Source organism: Benincasa hispida, chromosome 6, assembly GCF_027475165.1.
Source record: "Benincasa hispida cultivar pf3 chromosome 6, pf3_genome.v1.1, whole genome shotgun sequence".
Classification (NCBI taxonomy): Eukaryota; Viridiplantae; Streptophyta; class Magnoliopsida; order Cucurbitales; family Cucurbitaceae; genus Benincasa; species Benincasa hispida.
This window is the reverse complement of record NC_143483.1, coordinates 4,255,968-4,264,172: the sequence shown is the minus strand read 5'-3', so window position 1 is coordinate 4,264,172 and position 8,205 is coordinate 4,255,968.

Below are 8,205 nucleotides of genomic sequence, written 5' to 3'. Positions count from 1 at the left end.
TCTAGCCCGACCCCAGTAGTGAGGTTACTTACTGAGTATTTTATACTCAACCTTTCTCATGTTTATGTTTCAGGTAAGGGCAAGGACGCACTGGCGAATGACAAGAGGAATCCTCGAATGAGCCACTAGGCACCAGTTTTATGCTTCCGCTCATGATATTTAGATTTCTTTCCATGTTTTCCAACTTTGAATTTGATGTTTGAAACTTACTATTTAGGTTTGTTTTCAAACCTATTTATTATCATTTATGATTTATGGGTACCCTATCGCCTGTCTTAATATCTAAATTTAATGAAGGTCTTTTGAGTTCAACTTATTTGTTTAGCATTTATTTCACTATAAAAGGATGTCGTTTTAAGTTCTGCATGCATGTGTTTAGTAATGACCTAACTTGAGTCCTAAGGGGTCGGGTCATTACAGTTGGTATAAGAGCCCATGTTTTAGGTTCTGTAGACTAACTTACTATGTAAGTCCAGATTGTCCTTATGGCTCATGAACGGATTCCCGCCAAGTACGCTCCTTCATTACATGATTTTTGGAAAATCTGTTTGAAAGCCTTCATGTCTAAGCTTATGTAATGAATGATTGTCATTGCTAGTTTAATAACCTAAAAGAGTTAATATGAGATAACTATTTCTTTTTGAATTATGGAAGGAACGAAGGATCACAATAAGGCCATTTGGCGTTAGTTAATTCATGGAAGAACTAATAGAAACAGACATATTTTTTGTGTTCATAGATATTGAAACTTTGTAGAACTATGAAGTATTATGAACTTATAATGAGAAATAAAGTAAAGGATATATTTTTCTAAACCATCGAATAAGCTAGACGAGTTAGGAATTCACTGAGGAATAGTATTATGTGTTGCATTGAGGGAATAAAAATTGGTGATGCTACAAGAAATTTTGTCACAAAACACACATTCCTAAGTACGAGATTTAAGTTTCTTTATAAGATACGCAAGAGGCGAGGAAGAGACGGTGGTTTATTTAGAGATTACTAGATATTGAGGTCAAAACGTTTCAAGAGAAATTTCGAAAGAATTGATAGGTCATAATCAATTTAATGGTGTCATAATTGATGGATTGAGTAAGGTATGGTGTTTTGGTTCTTCATGTAATGCATCTAAAAGGAAGAAGAATTACTAGTTGGAACGTAAAGCAATAGTATAAGGAATTCCTTACGAGACTTAAGTGAAATAAATTGGTCAAGGAAGGTGAGGTGGTTGAAATTATAATTGGTATAAAATGGGAGAAAATAAGTTGTTGGAATGATTTGCTGATCTCAAGGTACTTTGATTTTACCTATGTCTTATTGCGATGAAGAGGCTTAAGTTTAATTAGCTATACTAAGATGAAGGATGAGAATTTGGAGTTTAAAGGCAATGTTAACTTGTGGAAAGTACCTTAATAAAAGTATGAAGATTGAAGTTGAATTGTAGGTTATAAAAGGGTTGGAAGTGATCACATATTTCAGTATAGAGAGTATGTTTCACTTGGAAATTGAAAAAGAGAACCTTTAACTTATTGATCTTAACGAAGATAAGTGGGAGGAAAATAAAATCATTTAATGAAGGTTTTATTATTTTGATAGGATAAAGGAAATTAATATTTTGAGGTCAAAGACTAAGTTGGTTTGATAAACCCTTTTTGGTTTTCTTCAAGACGTATCCTGTGCATGCAGTATGTTGGGCTGATTCCTCTAATGTCTGCTAGCATCCACCCTATTGCTTTTATGTACTTCTTCATGATGTTAAGCAACGCATTTTCTTGAAGCATAGAGGAAATTATCACTGGCAAAGTTTCATTTTGCCCCAGGAAAACATACTTTAGATGACTTGGTAGAGTCTTTAATTCCACGGTAGGTGGTTGTTCCAAGGATGGTTTTTGTGCTTTTCTTTCTTCATTCAAATTCACTTTTTCTTCCTTGTTCACTGTTTCCATGATCACATTGCAGGTTTCTACGGATGCGGTCACATCCTCTCTTTCATCTTCTTCTTCGGACTCTCATTCTTCATTACAACTGGGTTAATTGCCAAAATCGGGTAGGTCTTCATCTTCTGGATACTTCATGGCTTTAATGATGTCAAACCTGAGCTTCTTCCCATTTACACTCAACATGATCTCTCCTTTGTACACATCAATTTGAGTGCGACCAATAGATAAAAATGGTCGTCCCAATATGATAGGCACATCTTTGTCCGCTTCGTAGTCAAGAACGATGAAGTCTGCCGGTAGAATGAATTTATCAATTGAGACCAGGACATCCTTCACCTTTTCCTCTAGGTGAACTAGGGACCTGTTCGCCAGTTGGAGAGTCACGTCGTGGGCGCCGGTTTCCCCACATTCAACTGTTTGAAAATTGAAAGGGGCATTAATTTTATACTGGCCCCAAGATCGCAAAACACTTGACCTATATATATCTCGCCAATTGAGCTGGGTATCGTGAAACTTCCGGGGTTGCGCATCTTCGGTGGAATTATGGTATTTGACTTTTGCGTTAATGCCACCAGTGCGAACTTTTATGTGCTTCTTTTCTTTGTTACCATGTCTTTAAAAAACTTAGCATATTTTGGCATTTGTTCAATCGCTTCTGTGAAAGGGATGTTGATGTGTAACTGTTTTAACATGTCCATGAAGCGATGGTACTACACTTCATCATTTTGCTTTTTCTTAAGTTTTTGTGAGAATGGTGGTAGCTGTACCTTCACAATTCCTTGTTCCATAGGCTTAGAAGTGGACGCAACTTCTGGTTCTATTCGTTTCATTTTCTTCTGGTTTATCCTGTGTCAACGGGGTCTTGGATTCCATCACAACTAAAGTAGTCCTACTTGGCTCCATCTTCTCTTCCGTGATTGTCTTTCCACTTCGCAAAGTCACGACTTGACATTGCTCCTATTCTGTGTTCCCTGGGTTGCGAGGGAGCTCAGTTGAACTCGGCAATGCCCCTTGCGGTCTATTTTTCAGTTCACCCGCAATCTGTCCTATTTGGATTTCAAGATTGCGGATTGAGGTTGCCTGATTCTGGAGCACCGCCTCATTCTTTTCTATGTACTACTTTAATAGGCTCATAATTCATAGTTCCAGATCAAGAGCATAGAGTTTGCAAGCTTAATAGGTCTATTTATGTGCTGAAACAAGTATCTAAATCTTGGAACATCAGATTTGACATTGCAGTCAAATCGTTTGGCTTTGATCAAAACGTTGATGAGCCTTGTGTCTACAAGAAAATCATCAACAACTTAGTAGCTTTCTTGATATTGTATGTGAATGATATTCTACTAATTGGGAATGATGTAGAGTATCTGACTGACATTAAGAAATGGCTAGCTATTCAAATCCAAATGAAAGATTTGGGTGAGGCACGGTATGTTCTAGGGATCCAGATCATTCGGGATCGTAAGAACAAATGGATAGCCTTGTCTCAGGCATCGTACACCAATAAAATGTTGATCGTAAGAACAAATGGTTTATAGGATGCAAGATTCCAAGAGAGGTTTATTATCCTTCAGGCATAGAATCGTTTTGCCTAAGGATCAATGTCCTAAGAAACCTCAAGGAATTGAGGAGATAAGACGGATTCCCTATGCTTCAGCTGTAGGAAGCATAATGTATGCAATGTTGTGTACCAGACCCGACATTTGCTATGTAGTGGGGATTATAAGTCAGTATCAGTTCAATCTAGGATTTAATCACTGGACGGCGGTCAAGACGATCCTCAAGTATCTTCGGAGAACGAGGGACTACATACTCTTGTATGAAGATAAGGATCTAATCCTTACAGGATACATGGACTCTGCTTTCAGACCAATAGAGATTCTTGCAAATCAACATCGGGGTCAGTGTTTACTTTGAATGGAGAGCTGTAGTGTGGTGAAGTATCAAGCAAGGATGCATCGCGGACTTCACTATGGAAGCCGAATACGTAGCCGCTTGTGAAGCAGCTAAAAAAGCTGTTTGGCTGAGGAAATTCCTTTTCGATTTGGAATTTGTTCCAAATATGGATTTGCCTATAACACTTTATTGTGATAACAGCGAAGCTGTGGTAAATTCAAAGGAGCCTCGGAGTCATCGTTGGGGTAAGCATATAGAGCGGAAATACCACTTGATCAAGGAGATTGTGCATCGCAGTGAAGTGATAGTCACGAAGATCACGTCGGAGCACAATGTTGTCGATCCCTTTACAAAGTCTCTCACGGCTAAAGTGTTTAAAGGTCACCTGGAGAGTCTAGGTCTGCGGGACATGCAACATCTTGTCTAGGGCAAGTGGGAGATGATACTAGGGTATGCCCTAGTTTATTGTATATTGTACATGTTTTATATTGTATTGTACATTATTCTCCCGAGGCATTAGGACAAGTGGGAGATTGTTGGGATTGGTGTCCTAATTCTCCTGGAGTCTCGTTGTTTGTAATGATACACATTGTTTTATGAATAAAATAATTGTTATTTCATTCTGGCATTTATTCATATCCAATAAACAAAGCTCCATGGTTATCTTATATAAACTTAAGCATGTATATGTGATATACAAGTGGATCATGCCTTAAGTGATAACCTAAATAGGACTGTAGTATAAGGATTAAGGTAGGATACCTGATCCTGGTGATACTACGAATACCACACGCTTTGTAAAGGTTTGTAATGTTGTAAACTAATAAAGATGGTAGATCCTGACCATTCATGTGGAGACATGCGAGCAGGGGTGTCCTATACAAAGAGTTTGTATAAGACCGGACTACAAGATGACTTGACTCTATAAATAAAGCTGTTGATATTAGAGACTTACATCTCACTTAAACGACCATAGGTGACATGACCTCAATCTTGAGTGTTTTGGGAACTTCTGCCTTTGAGGGCGGTTCTTTGATTAGTATGGGTGAGAGTGGCCAGATTTCCAACTCATCATGCCTACCTTTTTGGGGACTTGTTTAATTTAGGAGCTGGGAACTCAATATATAAGATAGAATTCACTCTTTACCCGAAGCAGGGGTAAGTAGAGAGATTGCTCCCTTACAGGCTGATTATGGGGCTTGAACATCGTGGCCACAACTTATCTTTGGAAGAGAGGACTCAGTCATAGTAGGACTATGATTTATGTTCATTAGAGGGATCAATGGTACTTAAGGAGTTAGATGTAACTACAGGGGCATAACGATTATTCGCAGAGCTGTACTTACGAGCGATCTGTGAAGGGTTGTCGCACTATTGATTGGTTAAGATGGACACATAATATATATGTGGTAAGAAGAGTTTAGCTATTGATCTTTAGTGGAGTGCCTGGCAGTTAACGGATGGTGGATCTCGTGACTAAAGAGTTTAGTCAGTTATTCACATACCGTTGGAGCTTCGAGCTACAGGTCCATAAGGTCCCCTTGGTAGCTTAATGGATTCAAATTGAGGATCAGTTCTTGGTGTTGATTTGAAATGTTCAAATTGACAAGAGGTATTTCGATTGTATATGATATGATTGGTATGGTGTATGAGATACATCTAGTGGAAGATTAATGTAAATGAGATTTACATTAAGTGCCATGAAATAGAAAATGAGCTATGGTTTATATGTTTCATGAGATGAAATATTAAAACTATAGGTTATAAATATAGTATGATGAGTTAGTTATCATTTATATTTATAATAATATTAATTATTGGATAATTATCTCTTTTTCTCCAATAACCAATTGAGTGGAAGGTTATTGATAGTTTCATGGTAACCGTGAAATAAAAGGAAAAATATTTTCCTAATTTTAGAAAGGTAAGAAAAAGAAAATTGTGAATTTTGAGATTTCCAATTTCGGAAAAATTCTCACTAAAGTTGTCAAGTAATGAGATTTACTAAGCAACAGCTTGAAGTGAGCTAAACGATCATGGAGTGTTCTTAGGCGATAGACACTCAACTAAGCTATGAGCTAAACGATCGCATAACTTTTGCTAGACGATCGCTTAGCTTTTCCTAAACGATTGGGCATCGGCCTATACGATAGGTTCTTCCATCTCTCACTTGCTCAATCGTTTACACGATTATGTTTCCTCCTACTTTCTTTCTCAAACCAAGTCTACACAGAGCCTACCCTCTGGATTTTCACACTGAGAATACCAAGGTAGCCTTTTTGGTGGTGTCTTATTCAACTTGACACTGTTGAGGTTTTGTGGAGGTCGTGCGTTTTGTTTGGAGTGTTCTTGACCAAGGAAATCGTTTAGTTCGAGTGCTCGGTTTTCGTGTGGTGTAGCAATCGTGTTGGACGAGCATTTGTGTGTAGTTATGTTGTTGTGATCGAGCATTCATAATCAAGGAGCTTTGTGATGAGTCGACTAAAGTGTGTTACTCTTGTCCTTGATCAGTTGTATATCATGCTGTAATTTCTGTATTTAATGCATAACCATTTGTTTCCGTTTGTGATTGTAATTGTAAAGTTCATATACAATTGTAATTTGGAATGATTTTTCCACTGCTCATGGAAATCCTCATGTTCGATTTTCTTCACCCCCGTCCTGGGTTCTCACCCTAGGAATATTAAGGTTTCCCTATAGTAATGTATGGGTTTTTGTTCGAGATTAATTTTGAAAAAGGTCTTCAAAAGGTTCGTGACTGTTCGAGGAAAATTCGTGAAGAAAATGTTCTTCAAAGGTAATATTTCCTGAACTCTTTTCTTGTAATAACATATTGTAATTTAATTTAAATGCATATCTATTTGTATGTTTACTGTAAACTTTGTATTCAATAATTAATGGAATTTGATCGGTTCGCTTCCGTTGAAGGTTCTTCTAAGTCGAGTTCCTTCAAATATGGCCATGTACACTAAGAAGTATAAGTTCTAATAATATGTGCATCGCATGAACGCATGATTTATATATTCAGTTAGGAATTGTTTGCGAACATTATTCTCAACCCTGTCATCATATATACTATTTCACTCAAAGTATAACCCCCCTCCTCCTATCGCACATAACTTAGTGTTTAAGTTTTACCAAAAGAAAAAATCAATCTTATTTATAATTAATTGCGTCAAGATCAAGGCATTAGACTTCACTGCATACTTGTAAAGCAATCTCTCAGTTCGACCCTGGACTCACCAAGACTCTAGTTGAATTTGCACTTGGGTTCAATTAGATAAAATAGTGTGTTATAACATCACAATTAATACTCATTTCATCACATGTTATGATCGCATCAGAAAGAAATTGACAAGATATTTGGAGATTAGATTGAATTGTATAATTTGTTGCTTAGGTGGATGAATATCTTACAAATCACAAACCACGGTAATAATTATCCATTGGTGACTAAATGAGGTGGATTGTGATGATAGAATTGTCATGTTCAAGAGCATGTTTTGGTCATTCAGACATGTTATTAAGGGTTTCAAGCATTGCAGATTGCTACTTCAAATTGATGGAACCCATTTGTATAAAAAGTATGAAGGAACATTGTTGATAGCTACCTCAGTCGATGCAAATGGATACGTTTATCTAGTTGCATACGCCATTATACCGGTGGAAAACACTGATTCATGGGGCTGGTTTTTGAAAAATTCATGGGATCATGTGGTGCATGGAAGGGAGAGAGTGTGTCTAATTTCAGATAGACATAAAGGCATTATATCTATAGTGCGAACCCTAGCAGCGGCTAGATAGGTGTACACCTAGGTTCTACTTATGATACGTGACGAGTAATTTTAACGACAAATATAAGAATAATATGTTGAAGAGCTTAGTGTATAGTGCATGGTCAAAATTTCAAGTTCGAAAGTTTAATGACTGTTCGGTCGAACTTCAAACAGCAAACCCTAATTGTTTATGGTTTTTTGCTTCCATAGATCCTAAATAGTGGATGCAGTCACATGATGGTGGTCATCATTATGGATAGCTAACCACAAATATGGCTGAAAGTACGAATGTTGTTCTGAAACGAGCCAGGAAGTTATCCATTACTGCACTAGTCCAAGCAATATTCTATAGAACTATCGCCTATTTCGCTGCTCGTCGTGTAGATATAGAGACTGCTCTTGAATTTGGAAAGTGTTTCACATGGTAAATTATTCCCATGTTAGTTATCCCTCATGTTCGTACTAACTATGAAATATTCTAATTAATTGTCGTATATGTCAAAGGTATGCAGTTAAGAAATTAACATGTCGGAAAGGACGTGCAACTAAACATGTCGTTAATATATTTGACCATAGGACAGGTCACCACCCCA